The sequence below is a fragment of the Amblyomma maculatum genome, chromosome 1 (assembly GCF_055883805.1).
Source record: "Amblyomma maculatum isolate TAMU_Amacu chromosome 1, ASM5588380v1, whole genome shotgun sequence".
In the NCBI taxonomy this organism is placed as follows: domain Eukaryota; kingdom Metazoa; phylum Arthropoda; class Arachnida; order Ixodida; family Ixodidae; genus Amblyomma; species Amblyomma maculatum.
This window is the reverse complement of record NC_139344.1, coordinates 131774385-131802308: the sequence shown is the minus strand read 5'-3', so window position 1 is coordinate 131802308 and position 27924 is coordinate 131774385. Positions and strand designations below refer to the sequence as shown.

General features: G+C 46.6%; 3 pseudogenes; all 3 read left to right on the top strand.

Moving 5' to 3' along the window:
• The first annotated feature begins 887 nt into the window (after positions 1 to 887).
• Positions 888 to 2502, top strand: LOC146203937 (ELAV-like protein 1 pseudogene; annotated as a pseudogene).
• Positions 2503 to 11739: 9237 nt separating this feature from the next.
• On the top strand, positions 11740 to 13327 carry LOC146203936 (ELAV-like protein 1 pseudogene; annotated as a pseudogene).
• Positions 13328 to 22470: 9143 nt separating this feature from the next.
• LOC146203935 (ELAV-like protein 1 pseudogene) lies at positions 22471 to 24176 on the top strand (annotated as a pseudogene).
• The last annotated feature ends 3748 nt before the right edge of the window (positions 24177 to 27924 follow it).

Here is a 27924-nt window from a genome sequence, read left to right as displayed (position 1 = left end):
ATGACGTGAATTTCTGTCTTTCCCATGTTTTTTACTAGTTTTTTTTTTCTTCATAATTTTTTTGTTCCTTTTCTGGCCATCTTTTTACCGGCTTGGACCCGTCGTTTTTTGCAGTCATCGCTTCTGCTCCTTGCTGCTGACGTTGGGGACCCTCCTGTCCTCTTGGCCGGTTCGCTGACTTACTGCCTAGTTGACCCATCTGCTGCAATGCTTCGAAGTGCCTTTTTTTCCTCCTCCGGAGCCTAGCCATCAGTCCTGTGAGCTCCTGGCAAGGCGGGAGCAAGCGAAACCGAACCGGAAGAACGAGGGTATGACCCAGCGGCGTATTGCTATAGTGCCTAGAATATATTGCCTAGAATATAGTGCCTAGAATATAGTGCCAGTATATTCTAGGCACTATAGTATTGCCATTCCCTGAAAACTGCAGCAACGGAAGTGCCGGGTGACGTTACTAAAAAATTTAACACAAATAAAAGGAAGTCAATAAAGCTATATGTTTAGTATACATTGCAGTGCATAAACTAAAATGCATACACAATAAAATATTTTGCATGATTAAAATTGCTTGCAGTAATCCTCTAATCATGCCAGTTGCGTCCGTCGCGCCATGTTTAGTATGTTTAATGAAAACGATAAGAGCGCATTTAAAGGCCGAATTTCCCGTCGCTTCTGTGGCCCAATGGATCCATATACCACACCACGTACCTTTTTGCAAGATATGTGTTCGATTCCTGTAGGTACAGTGTTTTATTTTTAAAAATTCACGTTTAAATAAATTACTACCATATTTCTTGGGGTACGTTCCCCTTTAGCTTGCATAATACCAAGTTTTTGTTCCTAAAAGCAGCAAAACCAGCCGCGAACGCAGCCAGGATGTGACGGTATAGCAACGGTTACGCCCCGCCGGGGTGGCGCAGTGGTTACGGCGCTCGACTACTGTTCCCAAGGAAGCAGGATCGAATCTCGTCCTCGGCGGCCGCTTTTCGATGAAGACGAAAAGCAAGACGCCCGTGTGCTGTGCGATGTCAGTGCACGTTAAAGAACCCCAGGTGGTCGAAATTTCCGGAGTCCTCCATTACGGCGTCCCTCATAACCTGAGTTGCCTTGGTACGTTAAACCCCACAAACCAAACTGTACAATTACGTTCACCATAATCAATTCCTGTCTTCAGTGAGTGTATGTTACCTTTAGGTTGCGATCAGAGACGTTCTCAGCAACAATTGCCTTTTAACATGCTTTAAACTCTTTTTACGGATTTACGCCGTGGCGATTTTTCAAGTTAACTTATTCAACGTCGTAAAGATGGCGCGACGGACGCCACCGATGCATTACGCTCTTTACAGTAAGTAATTTTAGTCCATAAAACTATTTTATTAATATTGCACTTCAGTTTCCGTACTGCGCTTCATGCTGGAACAAAACGTAAGGTTGCGTTTTATTTTTGAGTGACGCACCCGTCACTTCCACTCCTGCAGTTTTTGGGGAACGGCAATATGCGACCCAGCGTGCACAGTGGAAGAAGACGAAGCCATGGAAGGCGACGGAGGCAACAGCCAGACTAACTTGATCATCAATTACCTTCCCCAAACCCTGACGGACGAGGAGTTCCGCAGCCTTTTCACCAGCATCGGTCCCATAAAGTCGTCCAAGGTTGTGCGCCACAAGGCAACTGGCTACAGTTATGGGTTTGGCTTTGTAGACTACCAAGGAGCTGGTGATGCAGCAAGAGCCGTTGAGACACTCAACGGCTTGCAGTTGCAGAACAAGAAGATCAAGGTGGGGTACGCGCGGCCCGGCGGTGAGACCATTAAACCCGCCAACCTTTACATCCGTGGCATCCCCAAGCACTTTCCACCAGAGCAGGCAGAGCAGGCTGAGAAGCTGTTTGCTGATTTTGGCCGGCTGATCCACTTCAAGGTGCTCAAGGATGACACGGGTGCTACCAACAAGGGGGTGGCTTTCGCGCTGTACGAGCTCCGCGAGAACGCCGAAGCTGCCATGGCAGCGCTGACGGGCCGAACGCTGCCGGGTGCCACCGAGCCACTCCTGATAAAGTTTGCAGAGGACAACTCCAAGAAGCTGCGGCCGCCCGAAGGCCAAGTTGCCCAGGGTCAGCTCATCGGACCCCCAGGTGCTGGTGATGGACCCATGTGTGGTGCTCAGGGTCGCTGTCAGTGCAACCAACGGACGGGCTCCTACCAGTATCCAATGGGTGGCATGGCTCCGGCTCCAACTGCAGCTGGCGGGCCCACGCTCTATGTCTACAACATTGAGACCGATACAGACGAGAACTCGCTCTTGCAACTTTTTGCCCAATACGGCACTGTGACCAAGGTGAACATCATCCGTGACACGGCCACAGGACTCTCCAAGGGCTTTGGCTTTGTGACCATGGCCAACTATCAGGACTGCGTCCGGGCCATTGAGGCTCTGAACGGGTTCCTCTATGTAGACCCGGTGGTCAAGAGAGATGGTAATAAAACAGATCAGATATATATTTAGCCATTGAAAAGCCGGCATACCTCCAATGCTGGTCTTCCAGTTTCAAGCCGATAATTGTATATATATTCCTATTGACTACCTGTTCTATACAGGCAACCCAACCTTGTTTGTCGGCTATCGTAATTGCCACCTGATGTTTCACTGGCTTCTAAATTTCATGCTCTCAAATTCACTGGTACAGCAATATTTGTAAGCCAGCCCTACTTACTGGCATGCATAATGTTAGTATCGGATTTCTATATTGCATGGCTTCCTGTTTTCTTGCCAATTCGTTGCTTGGAGTTCTTCTCATGCATATAGAGCTGTTTGTGCAACTCATTGGAAAATGCACTGAGGACATGTAAACCAGAAATAAGTAATGTGAACGATATTTCTTTATTTAGTAAAAAAAAAAAACAAAAAAGCACGCACAGGGTCCAGAGGTTTGAGTGAGATCCGGTGCTGAAGTTGTGACCTGTGCTAGGCTCACTGTAAGGCCCCGCGGCGATGTAGGAGAAGCGGCATCTGTATTTAGGTCGCTGGTGAGTGTGGAGTTTTCGAAAAGCGGCGCCGGTATTGTCGCAGAGCAGTGTGACGGTTCGTGCGCGTGCCCGAGGCTGCGGACGCCGGAAAGTGACATTTCCTGGACACTGCTCACTGCGCCATGCCGGCATGCCCATATTTGGTATCGCGGCAGGAACCTGCCCATATATGGACAGTCACCGACGACTCCCTTGGGACGGGACCAACGAACGGATGCGACGCGTGAGGGAAACCTCCGAAGATGGAGAGGAAGAAGAGGCCGTCAGCTGGCTGTTACTAGCTCCGCCCCCCCCCCCCCCCATTCCCCGCTAGCGAGGGTAGTGCCCGCAAGGGCCTCGGCTACCTCTGCGCCCGTGTTCTTGAGTGCCTAGTACCCTAGGTAGCACGCGATACGCGTTTTTGCGTGGATGTGTGTGCGCGCTCTTGTGCCGCGAATCTTCTCCTAAGACCGTATGAGGCTAGTCGTCTTGTCTTGAACTAAATGCGATTTGTGCATTGATTCAATCGCTGGCGCACTGCCGCTCCACGCTAAGACGCAGGTTTGTTACATACCGCTTACATGCAAATCGGCTCCGAAATGCGATCTATAACACAAGCCTTGTATTTCAGCAAGGTCGCCAATAAGGTACGACTGTATTACTTAAGCCGTCCGGTGAAGAAAATACCTGCATTAAAAAAAAAAAAAAAAGCAACTCATCCGCAGCTGTGGTTCAAGCCCAAAAGCTGATGCATTACTTTTCTCAGCGCCTCTACTGCGTGTAGACACGTTCCGCCGCGCATGCAATGAGAATGATTTGTGCATTTCGCAAGGCGACAATGAGATGAAAGTGCGGAGATTAAAAGCACTTGGTTGCTCTCGAAATGACGTGTTTTGTTCTACTGTACTAGAAAATAGGACAGTAATGAGCGGCTTCTGCAGCTTTCAAGTGAGTTCTGTTGTTGGAATTCTGATTGTAGTTTGGTTATGTGCAGAGCACAAAGTTCGTTACTGGTCCGCTTTCATGAGTGACATGCACGCGCTTTTTTATTTGATCTTGGAAACCAATTCGCACTACCATCAAAGGAAGTGACTTTTGGCTTTTAACAGCTCTTGTGGCTGTTCTGAGACTAATACCGTATAAATATTGTTTCGGTATGCTTCTTTTTCGATAAATGACAGCCATGTGGCACTTTTCAAAACAATCTTGTTGTCGTCGATCATGCCCAGGTAGAGATTGTCGTCGCCATCTGCTGCCTCTGACAGCACTCACGAGTTTTGTTTCGTTAGCTTGGTCCCTAAACAGAGTTTTGTTCCTCTTTTGGTGTGGTACGTGAACTTATAAGAGAGATTTTTTTTTTTTTGCAAACAAAGTAAGTGGCAAAGGTTTAATGATAATTTATTGCTACAATATATTAATACATTTATCTCCGCCACCAGCCCGAAGAGCAATGTCTGGCAAATGTAGATGTCTAATACTGATCAGTTAAGCGAGGCAAAATGCATGAAGCAAAGTCAATGACTGTTTTCACATAGAGGAGAAGTAATTCATTTGTAGCCAATGTGCCCGAAGCACGAAATGTACTAACATTGGCATGTTGTAACCTTGACAGCATATTCCCTCGCTGCATACGGGCGGTGGAAACAGACCCCATTGGTGAGGCTAGAGAAGCGCGCTCTCCCTCGAGACCGGCCGTGGCCGAAGAAAAAACAAGATTAGCGCCGCCTAGCCGAGCCGGCTGAAAGCAGGAAATCGTAGCGAGCATCTGCGCATGACCTCCCGCCAACGTGACCATCCCTTTGCTCCGCATGCCTTGTCACTGTCCCGGCGACATTGTCGCGATAATGAAAATAGCGATCGGATGGTCGCGCTCTTCTCGGGCGGGCATGGTGCGCGGACAGCTGCTTGATAGCAGATCCCGCGTGGACTGTGCTACATTTAAGCTGTTTCATTCAGACAGCAGTTGAGGCATTTACGCCGCAGATGGCAGCGTGTCCCAACTTTGGTGTTTCCAACTTTTGTTGCTGCCGGGATTCATTTTTATCTCGCTGCCGACGAAACGTACTGGAACTCGACGTGCCGGCGCAGATCCGGGCTCGTTTATTAGAGTTACTGTCAGTGCTTGAACGTTAACTACGGCCATGGGGCGGAAAGTACCTGCATGTAGAATATTTCCGCAGATGATGTCCGGTTAAAAATAAGGTCGATGGGGAGTTAATCGACAAATACTAATCGCACGACACGAGCTGTGGATTTCGCAGAGAGTAAAACAATGTTTTTTGAGCCTTGCAAGCAACATAAAGTCCCATGATTAAGGTTGTCAAACCGTGCTAAATGAAAAAAAAAAAAAAGGCATATTCTCTAGCTTTTTTTATTTAGCCTCTTCAATTTTATGATTCACATTTTTGTGTGTGTGATAGCATGCCTAGCAGTACAAAAAGCTCATTTACAAAAATAAATACACGCAGCATCGGTGATAGGTGGCCTTTGCTAGATTTCCTTTGGATCGCATTCATACAGTCCGATATTCACACCTCTTCATTCTTTTGTGCGGAAAGCAAAGTTTCTTCCATGTTTAACAGCTCCAAAATTTGAATTAATTTTTTTTTCTTGTGAGCTGCTCCAAATATGAATTTTATTGCTCTAAAACGAAGATTTTGCTGCTCCAAAAATCGCTACAAATCTTATTTGAGCTTTTGCACCCCTGAGTACATCCTTTTAATGAACTACAGTGTGAGTAATCGGTAGTCTTTCTTGAATGGTTAGTAATAGTGCTGGCTCACTATTTCCTTATCTCAGCATCATTCCACATTACAGCAATGTGGTGGGTTCGACTTCCACTCCCAATTTTCTCAAATGTGTACCAGCTATGGCCCAGCCTGGTGCTTGGCTTACCAGGGCTCATGGCTTAGGAAAGGAGGAAAAAGGAACTGCATATGGGCTTCTGCTGCACGAAGCGGACTTAGGGTTGTCTAATGGTGGAACGAATCGTGAATTTTGGTTCATGACCCTTTTCCTGAAGTGAACTAGAATACCTTTCCCAAGCATCTTATGCCAGAAGAGCCCAGAATCAGGCCGGGAGAAATCTTGTACCCACCAGCACCAGGATCGAAACTGGTACCTCCTGAATGTGAGGCAGATTCTGTCACAAGGCCATCATGTCTTGGTGGGGTAGTAGCCTTTCCTCGGGTTCTCGTTCTAATGGTGCTCAACGTGGCTTTGGAAGATCTTAAAAAAGCTTAATGATCGTTCATGAATTCAGAAAGGCCTTGGTCAAAGGTGCACTGGTGTATGCAGTACATTTTCGTCGTCTCTTTTTTTTTTTTTTTTTTTTTTTTTTTTTTTTTTTTTTTTTTACAGAGCACTTGGGGTGGATTCACACACCAGATCCGTGTCATTCCATGATGATTATGGTTAAAGGATAATACTAAGTTTGTTCTTGAAAGAACTGACAAGCTAGAAAAAATTTCATTGCAAGAAGACATCAGTGCTCAGCATACTCACCAATGTTCTTAAAAAAAATAATATACACTGGGACGAGCTGTCTGAAAATTTTCAGGAACCTCATAGCTGTGCTTTTTATTTCTGAAACTTAGCCATTGTCAAATATGTTAAACTAGCATGTAGAACAATGTTTCTGATAGTCTTTACCTGAACACACTCACACACACACAAAAACTGGATCGGTGAAATTTTGTGTTTAGCTCTGCACAAATTTAGTTAAGCGGCAACAAATTTCATGGATATATATTTTATAAACAAACAATGCCATGAAAACTAAAAGAACAGTGGGCAATTAGATTATGTACTGACCAAAAATATTTTGTCATTTTTGTTTTCTTGGGGTATTGTACTAAACTTAAATCTAACATATTGGACCAGCCAAAGACACGGGAACACAAGAAAAAGAAATGCTGCGCATTCAGAAGGTACCAGGTTTGATTCCAGTGCCGCCAGGTACTCAACAGTTTTCCAACTGGTACAGGATTTCCCCTGACCTGATGCTTGGCTCTTTTGGGGTGAAATGCTTTGGAAATGGGTCTCAGACCAAACAGTGTTGTCCCATGTACTTCTTTGTATTGAGTTCCCATGTCCTTGGCTTCCCATGTCCATGTCCAGCAAGTTCGGTTTGCACCAACTGGTCTGCATGGCCACTATGTAAAAAAATATATATCAGGAAGCGCTACAGATATGTTGCAATAATACTAGCTGTGCCCCCCCCCCCCCAACAGGGTAGGCACCTAAATTCACCCCTGCTACCGTGGTAAATATGCTCTCAATGACCTCATTGGATTTTCTCCCTGTCCATTGCTCGGACAGACTGTTTCCATATTGGGACATAGATACATGCTTTAGTGAAGGCCTCCAGAAATTTCAACAACCTTGTCTTTAACTTTAAATGTGTGTCAACATCGCACAGTTCACGGCATTGCTTTTCACCTCCATTGTAAAGGGACTGCCGCAACCAGGATTTCATCCTGTGTCCTTGGGTTTAACAATTGAGCACCCTAATCCTGTGCCACCGCAGTGGCTATTACCTATGTGGGGACGGAATCAAGATGATGAACAAAAGCTGCAAATCGCCTCCAAGGGATTCCTGTTTCAGCACACGCACCAAACAGGGAAGGGCCTGGAAATCGGAACAATGCAATAAATGCTGGCTCCTGGGAAAGGTAAGACATTAATGATCCCGCTGCAACACAGAATGAAAGTATAATGCTAGTAGCTGTCACATGGCACTCACATGGAAACATTTAATGTTCTATCAGTAAAATAAATTGGCCTCAACCAAAAAGAGCAAATAAAATTTGCCCCTAGTGTTAGCAGTGCATTTGCTGTTTGCAAGATAACATATAGGAAAGCGTGAATATGATTTGGCAGTGTAAACCAAAGAAACACGGAGATGAAGAAATGATAAAACAAACTTGGCATTTCCATGTGCGTTCCTTTCGTCCTTGGCCTGTTCGCACAGCCAAACCACACTGCAGTGGTGTGCCAGCTAGCCCATCAAAGCATGCTACTGGAAAGCTCTTCGAGCAATTATACAATTCTATTTTCTACCATGACAGGCCTACGTGGGCACTAGTATCTCTAGTCCCACCTTGTGCACCTGAATGCCCTCTCACTGTATTTGACAGCTACTGGAAAATATGCACCAGCATTTATTTTGTTAACGCGCTACAGCTGAAAGAAGCGATTTCACCAGCTTTAGTCAGGAATACAAAAAGGATCTATACAATGGCCACAGAAATAGCACTGTCACTGAGTAGATTTGCTGGTGAACATTGAAAAACATTTTTTTTACCGTGCCCATCAACAGCAATTACCTTGTATGGTGCACAAGACAATATACTGTCATAACTAGAAACAGAATTTGAATTCACCTAGTTCAGTTCAGGCGTTCAGTCGTGTCCGACTCTTCGTGACCCTATGGACCATGTCACGCCACGCTTTCCGGTCTCTCACTATCTTCTTAACATCACATAGCTTCATCTGCAATGCCTCGAGAATGCCATCTAACCATCGCGTTCGCTGCCTACCCCTTCTCCGGCGACCCTCAACCTTTCCCAACATCAAATCTTTCTCCAGCGACTCCTCTCTTCGCATCAGATGACCAAAGTAGCTGAGCTTTAACTTTAGAATTTGACCCTCCAATGAGCAGTCAGGGTTTATGGTCGACAATATTGACTGATTTGATCTTCTGGCAGTCCAAGGAACTCTTAAGAGTCTTCGCCAGCACCACAATTCAAACGCGTCAATTCTTCGGCGGTCAGCCTTTTTCACAGTCCAACTCTCGCATCCATACATCACAACTGGAAAGACCATAGCACGGGTTATACGGATCTTGGTTGGCAGACTAATGTCTCTGCTCTTTACTACTCGGTCGAGGCTAACCATTGCTCTCTTTCCCAGAAGCAGGCGTCTCCTAATTTCATGGCTGCAGTCTCCTTCCAAGGTAATCTTGGCGCCCAAGAACAGAAAATCTGTCACAGCTTCCACTTCTTGTCCATTGATGCTCCAGGACTTGATAGGGCAAGACGCCATGATCTTCGTCTTTTTAATGTTCAGTTTAAGCCCAAACTTCTCACTCTCTTCTTGTACGCGCATCAGAAGTCTCTTGAGTTCCACTTCACTTTCTGCCATTAAAGTGGTATCATCCGCATATCTAAGGTTGTTGATACGTTTTCCAGCAATCTTCACTCCAGCTGAAGACTCGTCCAGACCGGCCTTCCTCGTGATGCACCCTGCATATAGGTTAAATAGGCAGGGCGACAGTATGCAGCCTTGCCTCACCTAGAGTTGATGCAAAAATGTCATTAATATTATCACGCTTAGCTAAAATGTAGTCGTATGACCGGGTTAGTCCTATCTAGTGGTCAGAACAGTCCGGCAGATATGTACTGGCATCCCCACCCCCCTCACCCTTTTCTACTGCTTTGGCTGTCACGGTGCTGACCGAAATGCATGCCCAGTGCCAGCTTCATAAATAAGGTCACTTCGATTTCATATAGTAGCGCTCTTGTGGAGCAACCTGTCTTTGCCAGCACACATTTTGTACCCACCTTTCATGAGGCACAAGGCATTCATGGTGCAGGAGAGCCCATGAGCAGAAGCTGCGACGTAGCAAAGATCCCAAAATCGCTGTGCAGCAAGAGTATTTCGGCACACACTGAAACAAAAAATAGAAATGGTTGCTCTTGCTAAGACAGGGCTATTCGGGAGCAAAACGGAGGCGCACTCGAAAATGAGCCGCCGGCGACCGATCGAAGCATGGATATTGAAGGGACTGCTTCCTGGCGCACGGAGCTTCGTAGATCCTCTACGCTTCACTTGAAGCCACCGACTCACAGCAAGATGCCGCAAAAAGAATTGAGATCACTTAGCAATAACGTATCGATGCAGAAAAACTTTCCAGACAAGCTGTAACGTGAAAAGAGCGGCGCCATGAGCTCTCCTAAGTTGGCGAGGAAAGTACGGGATGCCACCGTAAGTGTTTTGCGCTGCATTTTCGCTGTACTTACGAAAGTCTCAAGAAACTTGCAAGGATGGGTGCCGCCCAGTCTATTTTGCAGAATACATTCCAGTCTGGTCAATCTGAAACACGGCGCGAACAAGCCTCCCGCTTGCTTGTACCACTGCGCGCCAAAATTGAAAAGGAAAAAAAAAAAAAAAAGCACCTGTGGGTGCGGAGGCGGCGATAAAAAAAAGCGTCTGGGTACGAGAGTACACGCAAGCAAAAAACAAAAATAAGCAATTTATTACGTCACATCCGCCAGACTACAAACAGATCCTCCTCACCTACCTTCTTTCTTCTCGCGCATGCGCAGCTTACCAAGATCGCGCAGTGGCGACCGGCAGGTGGATCGGCATGCCGCTCATAGTTGCCAGACCTACTTTTGTAAACCCTCTATTCTTAGCACCCCCTGCTGCGTCACGGGTCTGACCGCCGCCGTGGTCAGTTGTTCCGCAGCCGCTGGTGACTTAGGGCCGGGGTTGTATTGGACTAATCATGGGAGGTATCGGCCAATTACTGCACCAGGGTGGCCAACTCCTGTTCTGGTGAAGGAGTGCAATGCCGGAGGTGTTCACCGGCATCAGGTCGCACCCCAAACCTGTTTATGCAATTCCATCGACACGCGGATTTTTTTTTAATCCGGTGGAGAATTGCGCAGCACCGGGATTTGAACCCCGGTCCTCTTGCATGCGAGGCGGATGTTCTAGTGCTGCGCCATCGCTTTATTTATTATTTATTTATGAATGAATAATTAACGCAGCATCCATGACGTGAATTTCTGTCTTTCCCATGTTTTTTACTAGTTTTTTTTTTTCTTCGTAATTTTTTTGTTCCTTTTCTGGCCATCTTTTTACCGGCTTGGACCCGTCGTTTTTTGCAGTCATCGCTTCTGCTCCTTGCTGCTGACGTTGGGGACCCTCCTGTCCTCTTGGCCGGTTCGCTGACTTACTGCCTAGTTGACCCATCTGCTGCAATGCTTCGAAGTGCCTTTTTTTCCTCCTCCGGAGCCTAGCCATCAGTCCTGTGAGCTCCTGGCAAGGCGGGAGCAAGCGAAACCGAACCGGAAGAACGAGGGTATGACCCAGCGGCGTATTGCTATAGTGCCTAGAATATATTGCCTAGAATATAGTGCCTAGAATATAGTGCCAGTATATTCTAGGCACTATAGTATTGCCATTCCCTGAAAACTGCAGCAACGGAAGTGCCGGGTGACGTTACTAAAAAATTTAACACAAATAAAAGGAAGTCAATAAAGCTATATGTTTAGTATACATTGCAGTGCATAAACTAAAATGCATACACAATAAAATATTTTGCATGATTAAAATTGCTTGCAGTAATCCTCTAATCATGCCAGTTGCGTCCGTCGCGCAATGTTTAGTATGTTTAATGAAAACGATAAGAGCGCATTTAAAGGCCGAATTTCCCGTCGCTTCTGTGGCCCAATGGATCCATATACCACACCACGTACCTTTTTGCAAGATATGTGTTCGATTCCTGTAGGTACAGTGTTTTATTTTTAAAAATTCACGTTTAAATAAATTACTACCATATTTCTTGGGGTACGTTCCCCTTTAGCTTGCATAATACCAAGTTTTTGTTCCTAAAAGCAGCAAAACCAGCCGCGAACGCAGCCAGGATGTGACGGTATAGCAACGGTTACGCCCCGCCGGGGTGGCGCAGTGGTTACGGCGCTCGACTACTGTTCCCAAGGAAGCAGGATCGAATCCCGTCCTCGGCGGTCGCCTTTCGATGAAGACGAAAAGCAAGACGCCCGTGTGCTGTGCGATGTCAGTGCACGTTAAAGAACCCCAGGTGGTCGAAATTTCCGGAGTCCTCCATTACGGCGTCCCTCATAACCTGAGTTGCCTTGGTACGTTAAACCCCACAAACCAAACTGTACAATTACGTTCACCATAATCAATTGCTGTCTTCAGTGAGTGTATGTTACCTTTAGGTTGCGATCAGAGACGTTCTCAGCAACAATTGCCTTTTAACATGCTTTAAACTCTTTTTACGGATTTACGCCGTGGCGATTTTTCAAGTTAACTTATTCAACGTCGTAAAGATGGCGCGACGGACGCCACCGATGCATTACGCTCTTTACAGTAAGTAATTTTAGTCCATAAAACTATTTTATTAATATTGCACTTCAGTTTCCGTACTGCGCTTCATGCTGGAACAAAACGTAAGGTTGCGTTTTATTTTTGAGTGACGCACCCGTCACTTCCACTCCTGCAGTTTTTGGGGAACGGCAATATGCGACCCAGCGTGCACAGTGGAAGAAGACGAAGCCATGGAAGGCGACGGAGGCAACAGCCAGACTAACTTGATTATCAATTACCTTCCCCAAACCCTGACGGACGAGGAGTTCCGCAGCCTTTTCACCAGCATCGGTCCCATAAAGTCGTCCAAGGTTGTGCGCCACAAGGCAACTGGCTACAGTTATGGGTTTGGCTTTGTAGACTACCAAGGAGCTGGTGATGCAGCAAGAGCCGTTGAGACACTCAACGGCTTGCAGTTGCAGAACAAGAAGATCAAGGTGGGGTACGCGCGGCCCGGCGGTGAGACCATTAAACCCGCCAACCTTTACATCCGTGGCATCCCCAAGCACTTTCCACCAGAGCAGGCAGAGCAGGCTGAGAAGCTGTTTGCTGATTTTGGCCGGCTGATCCACTTCAAGGTGCTCAAGGATGACACGGGTGCTACCAACAAGGGGGTGGCTTTCGCGCTGTACGAGCTCCGCGAGAACGCCGAAGCTGCCATGGCAGCGCTGACGGGCCGAACGCTGCCGGGTGCCACCGAGCCACTCCTGATAAAGTTTGCAGAGGACAACTCCAAGAAGCTGCGGCCGCCCGAAGGCCAAGTTGCCCAGGGTCAGCTCATCGGACCCCCAGGTGCTGGTGATGGACCCATGTGTGGTGCTCAGGGTCGCTGTCAGTGCAACCAACGGACGGGCTCCTACCAGTATCCAATGGGTGGCATGGCTCCGGCTCCAACTGCAGCTGGCGGGCCCACGCTCTATGTCTACAACATTGAGACCGATACAGACGAGAACTCGCTCTTGCAACTTTTTGCCCAATACGGCACTGTGACCAAGGTGAACATCATCCGTGACACGGCCACAGGACTCTCCAAGGGCTTTGGCTTTGTGACCATGGCCAACTATCAGGACTGCGTCCGGGCCATTGAGGCTCTGAACGGGTTCCTCTATGCAGACCCGGTGGTCAAGAGAGATGGTAATAAAACAGATCAGATATATATTTAGCCATTGAAAAGCCGGCATACCTCCAATGCTGGTCTTCCAGTTTCAAGCCGATAAGTGTATATATATTCCTATTGACTACCTGTTCTATACAGGCAACCCAACCTTGTTTGTCGGCTATCGTAATTGCCACCATTTGTTTCACTGGCTTCTAAATTTCATGCTCTCAAATTCACTGGTACAGCAATATTTGTAAGCCAGCCCTACTTACTGGCATGCATAATGTTAGTATCGGATTTCTATATTGCATGGCTTCCTGTTTTCTTGCCAATTCGTTGCTTGGAGTTCTTCTCATGCATATAGAGCTGTTTGTGCAACTCATTGGAAAATGCACTGAGGACATGTAAACCAGAAATAAGTAATGTGAACGATATTTCTTTATTTAGTAAAAAAAAAAAAAAAAAAAAGCACGCACAGGGTCCAGAGGTTTGAGTGAGATCCGGTGCTGAAGTTGTGACCTGTGCTAGGCTCACTGTAAGGCCCCGCGGCGATGTAGGAGAAGCGGCATCTGTATTTAGGTCGCTGGTGAGTGTGGAGTTTTCGAAAAGCGGCGCCGGTATTGTCGCAGAGCAGTGTGACGGTTCGTGCGCGTGCCCGAGGCTGCGGACGCCGGAAAGTGACATTTCCTGGACACTGCTCACTGCGCCATGCCGGCATGCCCATATTTGGTATCGCGGCAGGAACCTGCCCATATATGGAGTCACCGACGACTCCCTTGGGACGGGACCAACGAACGGATGCGACGCGTGAGGGAAACCTCCGAAGATGGAGAGGAAGAAGAGGCCGTCAGCTGGCTGTTACTAGCTCCGCCCCCCCCCCCCCCCCCCCATTCCCCGCTAGCGAGGGTAGTGCCCGCAAGGGCCTCGGCTACCTCTGCGCCCGTGTTCTTGAGTGCCTAGTCCCCTAGGTAGCACGCGATACGCGTTTTTGCGTGGATGTGTGTGCGCGCTCTTGTGCCGCGAATCTTCTCCTAAGACCGTATGAGGCTAGTCGTCTTGTCTTGAACTAAATGCGATTTGTGCATTGATTCAATCGCTGGCGCACTGCCGCTCCACGCTAAGACGCAGGTTTGTTACATACCGCTTACATGCAAATCGGCTCCGAAATGCGATCTATAACACAAGCCTTGTATTTCAGCAAGGCCGCCAATAAGGTACGACTGTATTACTTAAGCCGTCCGGTGAAGAAAATACCTGCATTTAAAAAAAAAAAAAGCAACTCATCCGCAGCTGTGGTTCAAGCCCAAAAGCTGATGCATTACTTTTCTCAGCGCCTCTACTGCGTGTAGACACGTTCCGCCGCGCATGCAATGAGAATGATTTGTGCATTTCGCAAGGCGACAATGAGATGAAAGTGCGGAGATTAAAAGCACTTGGTTGCTCTCGAAATGACGTGTTTTGTTCTACTGTACTAGAAAATAGGACAGTAATGAGCGGCTTCTGCAGCTTTCAAGTGAGTTCTGTTGTTGGAATTCTGATTGCAGTTTGGTTATGTGCAGAGCACAAAGTTCGTTACTGGTCCGCTTTCATGAGTGACATGCACGCGCTTTTTTATTTGATCTTGGAAACCAATTCGCACTACCATCAAAGGAAGTGACTTTTGGCTTTTAACAGCTCTTGTGGCTGTTCTGAGACTAATACCGTATAAATATTGTTTCGGTATGCTTCTTTTTCGATAAATGACAGCCATGTGGCACTTTTCAAAACAATCTTGTTTTCGTCGATCATGCCCAGGTAGAGATTGTCGTCGCCATCTGCTGCCTCTGACAGCACTCACGAGTTTTGTTTCGTTAGCTTGGTCCCTAAACAGAGTTTTGTTCCTCTTTTGGTGTGGTACGTGAACTTATAAGAGAGATTTTTTTTTTTTTTTTGCAAACAAAGTAAGTGGCAAAGGTTTAATGATAATTTATTGCTACAATATATTAATACATTTATCTCCGCCACCAGCCCGAAGAGCAATGTCTGGCAAATGTAGATGTCTAATACTGATCAGTTAAGCGAGGCAAAATGCATGAAGCAAAGTCAATGACTGTTTTCACATAGAGGAGAAGTAATTCATTTGTAGCCAATGTGCCCGAAGCACGAAATGTACTAACATAGGCATGTTGTAACCTTGACAGCATATTCCCTCGCTGCATACGGGCGGTGGAAACAGACCCCATTGGTGAGGCTAGAGAAGCGCGCTCTCCCTCGAGACCGGCCGTGGCCGAAGAAAAAACAAGATTAGCGCCGCCTAGCCGAGCCGGCTGAAAGCAGGAAATCGTAGCGAGCATCTGCGCATGACCTCCCGCCAACGTGACCATCCCTTTGCTCCGCATGCCTTGTCACTGTCCCGGCGACATTGTCGCGATAATGAAAATAGCGATCGGATGGTCGCGCTCTTCTCGGGCGGGCATGGTGCGCGGACAGCTGCTTGATAGCAGATCCCGCGTGGACTGTGCTACATTTAAGCTGTTTCATTCAGACAGCAGTTGAGGCATTTACGCCGCAGATGGCAGCGTGTCCCAACTTTGGTGTTTCCAACTTTTGTTGCTGCCGGGATTCATTTTTATCTCGCTGCCGACGAAACGTACTGGAACTCGACGTGCCGGCGCAGATCCGGGCTCGTTTATTAGAGTTACTGTCAGTGCTTGAACGTTAACTACGGCCATGGGGCGGAAAGTACCTGCATGTAGAATATTTCCGCAGATGATGTCCGGTTAAAAATAAGGTCGATGGGGAGTTAATCGACAAATACTAATCGCACGACACGAGCTGTGGATTTCGCAGAGAGTAAAACAATGTTTTTTGAGCCTTGCAAGCAACATAAAGTCCCATGATTAAGGTTGTCAAACCGTGCTAAATGAAAAAAAAAAAAAAAAGGCATATTCTCTAGCTTTTTTTATTTAGCCTCTTCAATTTTATGATTCACATTTTTGTGTGTGTGATAGCATGCCTAGCAGTACAAAAAGCTCATTTACAAAAATAAATACACGCAGCATCGGTGATAGGTGGCCTTTGCTAGATTTCCTTTGGATCGCATTCATACAGTCCGATATTCACACCTCTTCATTCTTTTGTGCGGAAAGCAAAGTTTCTTCCATGTTTAACAGCTCCAAAATTTGAATTAATTTTTTTTTCTTGTGAGCTGCTCCAAATATGAATTTTATTGCTCTAAAACGAAGATTTTGCTGCTCCAAAAATCGCTACAAATCTTATTTGAGCTTTTGCACCCCTGAGTACATCCTTTTAATGAACTACAGTGTGAGTAATCGGTAGTCTTTCTTGAATGGTTAGTAATAGTGCTGGCTCACTATTTCCTTATCTCAGCATCATTCCACATTACAGCAATGTGGTGGGTTCGACTTCCACTCCCAATTTTCTCAAATGTGTACCAGCTATGGCCCAGCCTGGTGCTTGGCTTACCAGGGCTCATGGCTTAGGAAAGGAGGAAAAAGGAACTGCATATGGGCTTCTGCTGCACGAAGCGGACTTAGGGTTGTCTAATGGTGGAACGAATCGTGAATTTTGGTTCATGACCCTTTTCCTGAAGTGAACTAGAATACCTTTCCCAAGCATCTTATGCCAGAAGAGCCCAGAATCAGGCCGGGAGAAATCTTGTACCCACCAGCACCAGGATCGAAACTGGTACCTCCTGAATGTGAGGCAGATTCTGTCACAAGGCCATCATGTCTTGGTGGGGTAGTAGCCTTTCCTCGGGTTCTCGTTCTAATGGTGCTCAACGTGGCTTTGGAAGATCTTAAAAAAGCTTAATGATCGTTCATGAATTCAGAAAGGCCTTGGTCAAAGGTGCACTGGTGTATGCAGTACATTTTCGTCGTCTCTTTTTTTTTTTTCTTTTTTTTTTTTTTTTTTTTTTTTTTTTTTTTTTTTTTACAGAGCACTTGGGGTGGATTCACACACCAGATCCGTGTCATTCCATGATGATTATGGTTAAAGGATAATACTAAGTTTGTTCTTGAAAGAACTGACAAGCTAGAAAAAATTTCATTGCAAGAAGACATCAGTGCTCAGCATACTCACCAATGTTCTTAAAAAAAATAATATACACTGGGACGAGCTGTCTGAAAATTTTCAGGAACCTCATAGCTGTGCTTTTTATTTCTGAAACTTAGCCATTGTCAAATATGTTAAACTAGCATGTAGAACAATGTTTCTGATAGTCTTTACCTGAACACACTCACACACACACAAAAACTGGATCGGTGAAATTTTGTGTTTAGCTCTGCACAAATTTATTTAAGCGGCAACAAATTTCATGGATATATATTTTATAAACAAACAATGCCATGAAAACTAAAAGAACAGTGGGCAATTAGATTATGTACTGACCAAAAATATTTTGTCATTTTTGTTTTCTTGGGGTATTGTACTAAACTTAAATCTAACATATTGGACCAGCCAAAGACACGGGAACACAAGAAAAAGAAATGCTGCGCATTCAGAAGGTACCAGGTTTGATTCCAGTGCCGCCAGGTACTCAACAGTTTTCCAACTGGTACAGGATTTCCCCTGACCTGATGCTTGGCTCTTTTGGGGTGAAATGCTTTGGAAATGGGTCTCAGACCAAACAGTGTTGTCCCATGTACTTCTTTGTATTGAGTTCCCATGTCCTTGGCTTCCCATGTCCATGTCCAGCAAGTTCGGTTTGCACCAACTGGTCTGCATGGCCACTATGTAAAAAAATATATATCAGGAAGCGCTACAGATATGTTGCAATAATACTAGCTGTGCCCCCCCCCCCCCCAACAGGGTAGGCACCTAAATTCACCCCTGCTACCGTGGTAAATATGCTCTCAATGACCTCATTGGATTTTCTCCCTGTCCATTGCTCGGACAGACTGTTTCCATATTGGGACATAGATACATGCTTTAGTGAAGGCCTCCAGAAATTTCAACAACCTTGTCTTTAACTTTAAATGTGTGTCAACATCGCACAGTTCACGGCATTGCTTTTCACCTCCATTGTAAAGGGACTGCCGCAACCAGGATTTCATCCTGTGTCCTTGGGTTTAACAATTGAGCACCCTAATCCTGTGCCACCGCAGTGGCTATTACCTATGTGGGGACGGAATCAAGATGATGAACAAAAGCTGCAAATCGCCTCCAAGGGATTCCTGTTTCAGCACACGCACCAAACAGGGAAGGGCCTGGAAATCGGAACAATGCAATAAATGCTGGCTCCTGGGAAAGGTAAGACATTAATGATCCCGCTGCAACACAGAATGAAAGTATAATGCTAGTAGCTGTCACATGGCACTCACATGGAAACATTTAATGTTCTATCAGTAAAATAAATTGGCCTCAACCAAAAAGAGCAAATAAAATTTGCCCCTAGTGTTAGCAGTGCATTTGCTGTTTGCAAGATAACATATAGGAAAGCGTGAATATGATTTGGCAGTGTAAACCAAAGAAACACGGAGATGAAGAAATGATAAAACAAACTTGGCATTTCCATGTGCGTTCCTTTCGTCCTTGGCCTGTTCGCACAGCCAAACCACACTGCAGTGGTGTGCCAGCTAGCCCATCAAAGCATGCTACTGGAAAGCTCTTCGAGCAATTATACAATTCTATTTTCTACCATGACAGGCCTACGTGGGCACTAGTATCTCTAGTCCCACCTTGTGCACCTGAATGCCCTCTCACTGTATTTGACAGCTACTGGAAAATATGCACCAGCATTTATTTTGTTAATGCGCTACAGCTGAAAGAAGCGATTTCACCAGCTTTAGTCAGGAATACAAAAAGGATCTATACAATGGCCACAGAAATAGCACTGTCACTGAGTAGATTTGCTGGTGAACATTGAAAAACATTTTTTTTACCGTGCCCATCAACAGCAATTACCTTGTATGGTGCACAAGACAATATACAGTCATAACTAGAAACAGAATTTGAATTCACCTAGTTCAGTTCAGGCGTTCAGTCGTGTCCGACTCTTCGTGACCCTATGGACCATGTCACGCCACGCTTTCCGGTCTCTCACTATCTTCTTAACATCACATAGCTTCATCTGCAATGCCTCGAGAATGCCATCTAACCATCGCGTTCGCTGCCTACCCCTTCTCCGGCGACCCTCAACCTTTCCCAACATCAAATCTTTCTCCAGCGACTCCTCTCTTCGCATCAGATGACCAAAGTAGCTGAGCTTTAACTTTAGAATTTGACCCTCCAATGAGCAGTCAGGGTTTATGGTCGACAATATTGACTGATTTGATCTTCTGGCAGTCCAAGGAACTCTTAAGAGTCTTCGCCAGCACCACAATTCAAACGCGTCAATTCTTCGGCGGTCAGCCTTTTTCACAGTCCAACTCTCGCATCCATACATCACAACTGGAAAGACCATAGCACGGGTTATACGGATCTTGGTTGGCAGACTAATGTCTCTGCTCTTTACTACTCGGTCGAGGCTAACCATTGCTCTCTTTCCCAGAAGCAGGCGTCTCCTAATTTCATGGCTGCAGTCTCCTTCCAAGGTAATCTTGGCGCCCAAGAACAGAAAATCTGTCACAGCTTCCACTTCTTGTCCATTGATGCTCCAGGACTTGATAGGGCAAGACGCCATGATCTTCGTCTTTTTAATGTTCAGTTTAAGCCCAAACTTCTCACTCTCTTCTTGTACGCGCATCAGAAGTCTCTTGAGTTCCACTTCACTTTCTGCCATTAAAGTGGTATCATCCGCATATCTAAGGTTGTTGATACGTTTTCCAGCAATCTTCACTCCAGCTGAAGACTCGTCCAGACCGGCCTTCCTCGTGATGCACCCTGCATATAGGTTAAATAGGCAGGGCGACAGTATGCAGCCTTGCCTCACCTAGAGTTGATGCAAAAATGTCATTAATATTATCACGCTTAGCTAAAATGTAGTCGTATGACCGGGTTAGTCCTATCTAGTGGTCAGAACAGTCCGGCAGATATGTACTGGCATCCCCACCCCCCTCACCCTTTTCTACTGCTTTGGCTGTCACGGTGCTGACCGAAATGCATGCCCAGTGCCAGCTTCATAAATAAGGTCACTTCGATTTCATATAGTAGCGCTCTTGTGGAGCAACCTGTCTTTGCCAGCACACATTTTGTACCCACCTTTCATGAGGCACAAGGCATTCATGGTGCAGGAGAGCCCATGAGCAGAAGCTGCGACGTAGCAAAGATCCCAAAATCGCTGTGCAGCAAGAGTATTTCGGCACACACTGAAACAAAAAATAGAAATGGTTGCTCTTGCTAAGACAGGGCTATTCGGGAGCAAAACGGAGGCGCACTCGAAAATGAGCCGCCGGCGACCGATCGAAGCATGGATATTGAAGGGACTGCTTCCTGGCGCACGGAGCTTCGTAGATCCTCTACGCTTCACTTGAAGCCACCGACTCACAGCAAGATGCCGCAAAAAGAATTGAGATCACTTAGCAATAACGTATCGATGCAGAAAAACTTTCCAGACAAGCTGTAACGTGAAAAGAGCGGTGCCATGAGCTCTCCTAAGTTGGCGAGGAAAGTACGGGATGCCACCGTAAGTGTTTTGCGCTGCATTTTCGCTGTACTTACGAAAGTCTCAAGAAACTTGCAAGGATGGGTGCCGCCCAGTCTATTTTGCAGAATACATTCCAGTCTGGTCAATCTGAAACACGGCGCGAACAAGCCTCCCGCTTGCTTGTACCACTGCGCGCCAAAATTGAAAAGGAAAAAAAAAAAAAAAAAAAAGCACCTGCGGGTGCGGAGGCGGCGATAAAAAAAAGCGTCTGGGTACGAGAGTACACGCAAGCAAAAAACAAAAATAAGCAATTTATTACGTCACATCCGCCAGACTACAAACAGATCCTCCTCACCTACCTTCTTTCTTCTCGCGCATGCGCAGCTTACCAAGATCGCGCAGTGGCGACCGGCAGGTGGATCGGCATGCCGCTCATAGTTGCCAGACCTACTTTTGTAAACCCTCTATTCTTAGCACCCCCTGCTGCGTCACGGGTCTGACCGCCGCCGTGGTCAGTTGTTCCGCAGCCGCTGGTGACTTAGGGCCGGGGTTGTATTGGACTAATCATGGGAGGTATCGGCCAATTACTGCACCAGGGTGGCCAACTCCTGTTCTGGTGAAGGAGTGCAATGCCGGAGGTGTTCACCGGCATCAGGTCGCACCCCAAACCTGTTTATGCAATTCCATCGACACGCGGATTTTTTTTTAATCCGGTGGAGAATTGCGCAGCACCGGGATTTGAACCCCGGTCCTCTTGCATGCGAGGCGGATGTTCTAGTGCTGCGCCATCGCTTTATTTATTATTTATTTATGAATGAATAATTAACGCAGCATCCATGACGTGAATTTCTGTCTTTCCCATGTTTTTTACTAGTTTTTTTTTCTTCGTAATTTTTTTGTTCCTTTTCTGGCCATCTTTTTACCGGCTTGGACCCGTCGTTTTTTGCAGTCATCGCTTCTGCTCCTTGCTGCTGACGTTGGGGACCCTCCTGTCCTCTTGGCCGGTTCGCTGACTTACTGCCTAGTTGACCCATCTGCTGCAGTGCTTCGAAGTGCCTTTTTTTCCTCCTCCGGAGCCTAGCCATCAGTCCTGTGAGCTCCTGGCAAGGCGGGAGCAAGCGAAACCGAACCGGAAGAACGAGGGTATGACCCAGCGGCGTATTGCTATAGTGCCTAGAATATATTGCCTAGAATATAGTGCCTAGAATATAGTGCCAGTATATTCTAGGCACTATAGTATTGCCATTCCCTGAAAACTGCAGCAACGGAAGTGCCGGGTGACGTTACTAAAAAATTTAACACAAATAAAAGGAAGTCAATAAAGCTATATGTTTAGTATACATTGCAGTGCATAAACTAAAATGCATACACAATAAAATATTTTGCATGATTAAAATTGCTTGCAGTAATCCTCTAATCATGCCAGTTGCGTCCGTCGCGCAATGTTTAGTATGTTTAATGAAAACGATAAGAGCGCATTTAAAGGCCGAATTTCCCGTCGCTTCTGTGGCCCAATGGATCCATATACCACACCACGTACCTTTTTGCAAGATATGTGTTCGATTCCTGTAGGTACAGTGTTTTATTTTTAAAAATTCACGTTTAAATAAATTACTACCATATTTCTTGGGGTACGTTCCCCTTTAGCTTGCATAATACCAAGTTTTTGTTCCTAAAAGCAGCAAAACCAGCCGCGAACGCAGCCAGGATGTGACGGTATAGCAACGGTTACGCCCCGCCGGGGTGGCGCAGTGGTTACGGCGCTCGACTACTGTTCCCAAGGAAGCAGGATCGAATCCCGTCCTCGGCGGTCGCTTTTCGATGAAGACGAAAAGCAAGACGCCCGTGTGCTGTGCGATGTCAGTGCACGTTAAAGAACCCCAGGTGGTCGAAATTTCCGGAGTCCTCCATTACGGCGTCCCTCATAACCTGAGTTGCCTTGGTACGTTAAACCCCACAAACCAAACTGTACAATTACGTTCACCATAATCAATTGCTGTCTTCAGTGAGTGTATGTTACCTTTAGGTTGCGATCAGAGACGTTCTCAGCAACAATTGCCTTTTAACATGCTTTAAACTCTTTTTACGGATTTACGCCGTGGCGATTTTTCAAGTTAACTTATTCAACGTCGTAAAGATGGCGCGACGGACGCCACCGATGCATTACGCTCTTTACAGTAAGTAATTTTAGTCCATAAAACTATTTTATTAATATTGCACTTCAGTTTCCGTACTGCGCTTCATGCTGGAACAAAACGTAAGGTTGCGTTTTATTTTTGAGTGACGCACCCGTCACTTCCACTCCTGCAGTTTTTGGGGAACGGCAATATGCGACCCAGCGTGCACAGTGGAAGAAGACGAAGCCATGGAAGGCGACGGAGGCAACAGCCAGACTAACTTGATCATCAATTACCTTCCCCAAACCCTGACGGACGAGGAGTTCCGCAGCCTTTTCACCAGCATCGGTCCCATAAAGTCGTCCAAGGTTGTGCGCCACAAGGCAACTGGCTACAGTTATGGGTTTGGCTTTGTAGACTACCAAGGAGCTGGTGATGCAGCAAGAGCCGTTGAGACACTCAACGGCTTGCAGTTGCAGAACAAGAAGATCAAGGTGGGGTACGCGCGGCCCGGCGGTGAGACCATTAAACCCGCCAACCTTTACATCCGTGGCATCCCCAAGCACTTTCCACCAGAGCAGGCAGAGCAGGCTGAGAAGCTGTTTGCTGATTTTGGCCGGCTGATCCACTTCAAGGTGCTCAAGGATGACACGGGTGCTACCAACAAGGGGGTGGCTTTCGCGCTGTACGAGCTCCGCGAGAACGCCGAAGCTGCCATGGCAGCGCTGACGGGCCGAACGCTGCCGGGTGCCACCGAGCCACTCCTGATAAAGTTTGCAGAGGACAACTCCAAGAAGCTGCGGCCGCCCGAAGGCCAAGTTGCCCAGGGTCAGCTCATCGGACCCCCAGGTGCTGGTGATGGACCCATGTGTGGTGCTCAGGGTCGCTGTCAGTGCAACCAACGGACGGGCTCCTACCAGTATCCAATGGGTGGCATGGCTCCGGCTCCAACTGCAGCTGGCGGGCCCACGCTCTATGTCTACAACATTGAGACCGATACAGACGAGAACTCGCTCTTGCAACTTTTTGCCCAATACGGCACTGTGACCAAGGTGAACATCATCCGTGACACGGCCACAGGACTCTCCAAGGGCTTTGGCTTTGTGACCATGGCCAACTATCAGGACTGCGTCCGGGCCATTGAGGCTCTGAACGGGTTCCTCTATGCAGACCCGGTGGTCAAGAGAGATGGTAATAAAACAGATCAGATATATATTTAGCCATTGAAAAGCCGGCATACCTCCAATGCTGGTCTTCCAGTTTCAAGCCGATAAGTGTATATATATTCCTATTGACTACCTGTTCTATACAGGCAACCCAACCTTGTTTGTCGGCTATCGTAATTGCCACCTGATGTTTCACTGGCTTCTAAATTTCATGCTCTCAAATTCACTGGTACAGCAATATTTGTAAGCCAGCCCTACTTACTGGCATGCATAATGTTAGTATCGGATTTCTATATTGCATGGCTTCCTGTTTTCTTGCCAATTCGTTGCTTGGAGTTCTTCTCATGCATATAGAGCTGTTTGTGCAACTCATTGGAAAATGCACTGAGGACATGTAAACCAGAAATAAGTAATGTGAACGATATTTCTTTATTTAGTAAAAAAAAAAAAAAAAAAAAGCACGCACAGGGTCCAGAGGTTTGAGTGAGATCCGGTGCTGAAGTTGTGACCTGTGCTAGGCTCACTGTAAGGCCCCGCGGCGATGTAGGAGAAGCGGCATCTGTATTTAGGTCGCTGGTGAGTGTGGAGTTTTCGAAAAGCGGCGCCGGTATTGTCGCAGAGCAGTGTGACGGTTCGTGCGCGTGCCCGAGGCTGCGGACGCCGGAAAGTGACATTTCCTGGACACTGCTCACTGCGCCATGCCGGCATGCCCATATTTGGTATCGCGGCAGGAACCTGCCCATATATGGAGTCACCGACGACTCCCTTGGGACGGGACCAACGAACGGATGCGACGCGTGAGGGAAACCTCCGAAGATGGAGAGGAAGAAGAGGCCGTCAGCTGGCTGTTACTAGCTCCGCCCCCCCCCCCCCCCCCCATTCCCCGCTAGCGAGGGTAGTGCCCGCAAGGGCCTCGGCTACCTCTGCGCCCGTGTTCTTGAGTGCCTAGTCCCCTAGGTAGCACGCGATACGCGTTTTTGCGTGGATGTGTGTGCGCGCTCTTGTGCCGCGAATCTTCTCCTAAGACCGTATGAGGCTAGTCGTCTTGTCTTGAACTAAATGCGATTTGTGCATTGATTCAATCGCTGGCGCACTGCCGCTCCACGCTAAGACGCAGGTTTGTTACATACCGCTTACATGCAAATCGGCTCCGAAATGCGATCTATAACACAAGCCTTGTATTTCAGCAAGGCCGCCAATAAGGTACGACTGTATTACTTAAGCCGTCCGGTGAAGAAAATACCTGCATTTAAAAAAAAAAAAAAGCAACTCATCCGCAGCTGTGGTTCAAGCCCAAAAGCTGATGCATTACTTTTCTCAGCGCCTCTACTGCGTGTAGACACGTTCCGCCGCGCATGCAATGAGAATGATTTGTGCATTTCGCAAGGCGACAATGAGATGAAAGTGCGGAGATTAAAAGCACTTGGTTGCTCTCGAAATGACGTGTTTTGTTCTACTGTACTAGAAAATAGGACAGTAATGAGCGGCTTCTGCAGCTTTCAAGTGAGTTCTGTTGTTGGAATTCTGATTGCAGTTTGGTTATGTGCAGAGCACAAAGTTCGTTACTGGTCCGCTTTCATGAGTGACATGCACGCGCTTTTTTATTTGATCTTGGAAACCAATTCGCACTACCATCAAAGGAAGTGACTTTTGGCTTTTAACAGCTCTTGTGGCTGTTCTGAGACTAATACCGTATAAATATTGTTTCGGTATGCTTCTTTTTCGATAAATGACAGCCATGTGGCACTTTTCAAAACAATCTTGTTTTCGTCGATCATGCCCAGGTAGAGATTGTCGTCGCCATCTGCTGCCTCTGACAGCACTCACGAGTTTTGTTTCGTTAGCTTGGTCCCTAAACAGAGTTTTGTTCCTCTTTTGGTGTGGTACGTGAACTTATAAGAGAGATTTTTTTTTTTTTTGCAAACAAAGTAAGTGGCAAAGGTTTAATGATAATTTATTGCTACAATATATTAATACATTTATCTCCGCCACCAGCCCGAAGAGCAATGTCTGGCAAATGTAGATGGCTAATACTGATCAGTTAAGCGAGGCAAAATGCATGAAGCAAAGTCAATGACTGTTTTCACATAGAGGAGAAGTAATTCATTTGTAGCCAATGTGCCCGAAGCACGAAATGTACTAACATAGGCATGTTGTAACCTTGACAGCATATTCCCTCGCTGCATACGGGCGGTGGAAACAGACCCCATTGGTGAGGCTAGAGAAGCGCGCTCTCCCTCGAGACCGGCCGTGGCCGAAGAAAAAACAAGATTAGCGCCGCCTAGCCGAGCCGGCTGAAAGCAGGAAATCGTAGCGAGCATCTGCGCATGACCTCCCGCCAACGTGACCATCCCTTTGCTCCGCATGCCTTGTCACTGTCCCGGCGACATTGTCGCGATAATGAAAATAGCGATCGGATGGTCGCGCTCTTCTCGGGCGGGCATGGTGCGCGGACAGCTGCTTGATAGCAGATCCCGCGTGGACTGTGCTACATTTAAGCTGTTTCATTCAGACAGCAGTTGAGGCATTTACGCCGCAGATGGCAGCGTGTCCCAACTTTGGTGTTTCCAACTTTTGTTGCTGCCGGGATTCATTTTTATCTCGCTGCCGACGAAACGTACTGGAACTCGACGTGCCGGCGCAGATCCGGGCTCGTTTATTAGAGTTACTGTCAGTGCTTGAACGTTAACTACGGCCATGGGGCGGAAAGTACCTGCATGTAGAATATTTCCGCAGATGATGTCCGGTTAAAAATAAGGTCGATGGGGAGTTAATCGACAAATACTAATCGCACGACACGAGCTGTGGATTTCGCAGAGAGTAAAACAATGTTTTTTGAGCCTTGCAAGCAACATAAAGTCCCATGATTAAGGTTGTCAAACCGTGCTAAATGAAAAAAAAAAAAAAAAAAAGGCATATTCTCTAGCTTTTTTTATTTAGCCTCTTCAATTTTATGATTCACATTTTTGTGTGTGTGATAGCATGCCTAGCAGTACAAAAAGCTCATTTACAAAAATAAATACACGCAGCATCGGTGATAGGTGGCCTTTGCTAGATTTCCTTTGGATCGCATTCATACAGTCCGATATTCACACCTCTTCATTCTTTTGTGCCGAAAGCAAAGTTTCTTCCATGTTTAACAGCTCCAAAATTTGAATTATTTTTTTTTTCTTGTGAGCTGCTCCAAATATGAATTTTATTGCTCTAAAACGAAGATTTTGCTGCTCCAAAAATCGCTACAAATCTTATTTGAGCTTTTGCACCCCTGAGTACATCCTTTTAATGAACTACAGTGTGAGTAATCGGTAGTCTTTCTTGAATGGTTAGTAATAGTGCTGGCTCACTATTTCCTTATCTCAGCATCATTCCACATTACAGCAATGTGGTGGGTTCGACTTCCACTCCCAATTTTCTCAAATGTGTACCAGCTATGGCCCAGCCTGGTGCTTGGCTTACCAGGGCTCATGGCTTAGGAAAGGAGGAAAAAGGAACTGCATATGGGCTTCTGCTGCACGAAGCGGACTTAGGGTTGTCTAATGGTGGAACGAATCGTGAATTTTGGTTCATGACCCTTTTCCTGAAGTGAACTAGAATACCTTTCCCAAGCATCTTATGCCAGAAGAGCCCAGAATCAGGCCGGGAGAAATCTTGTACCCACCAGCACCAGGATCGAAACTGGTACCTCCTGAATGTGAGGCAGATTCTGTCACAAGGCCATCATGTCTTGGTGGGGTAGTAGCCTTTCCTCGGGTTCTCGTTCTAATGGTGCTCAACGTGGCTTTGGAAGATCTTAAAAAAGCTTAATGATCGTTCATGAATTCAGAAAGGCCTTGGTCAAAGGTGCACTGGTGTATGCAGTACATTTTCGTCTTTTTTTACAGAGCACTTGGGG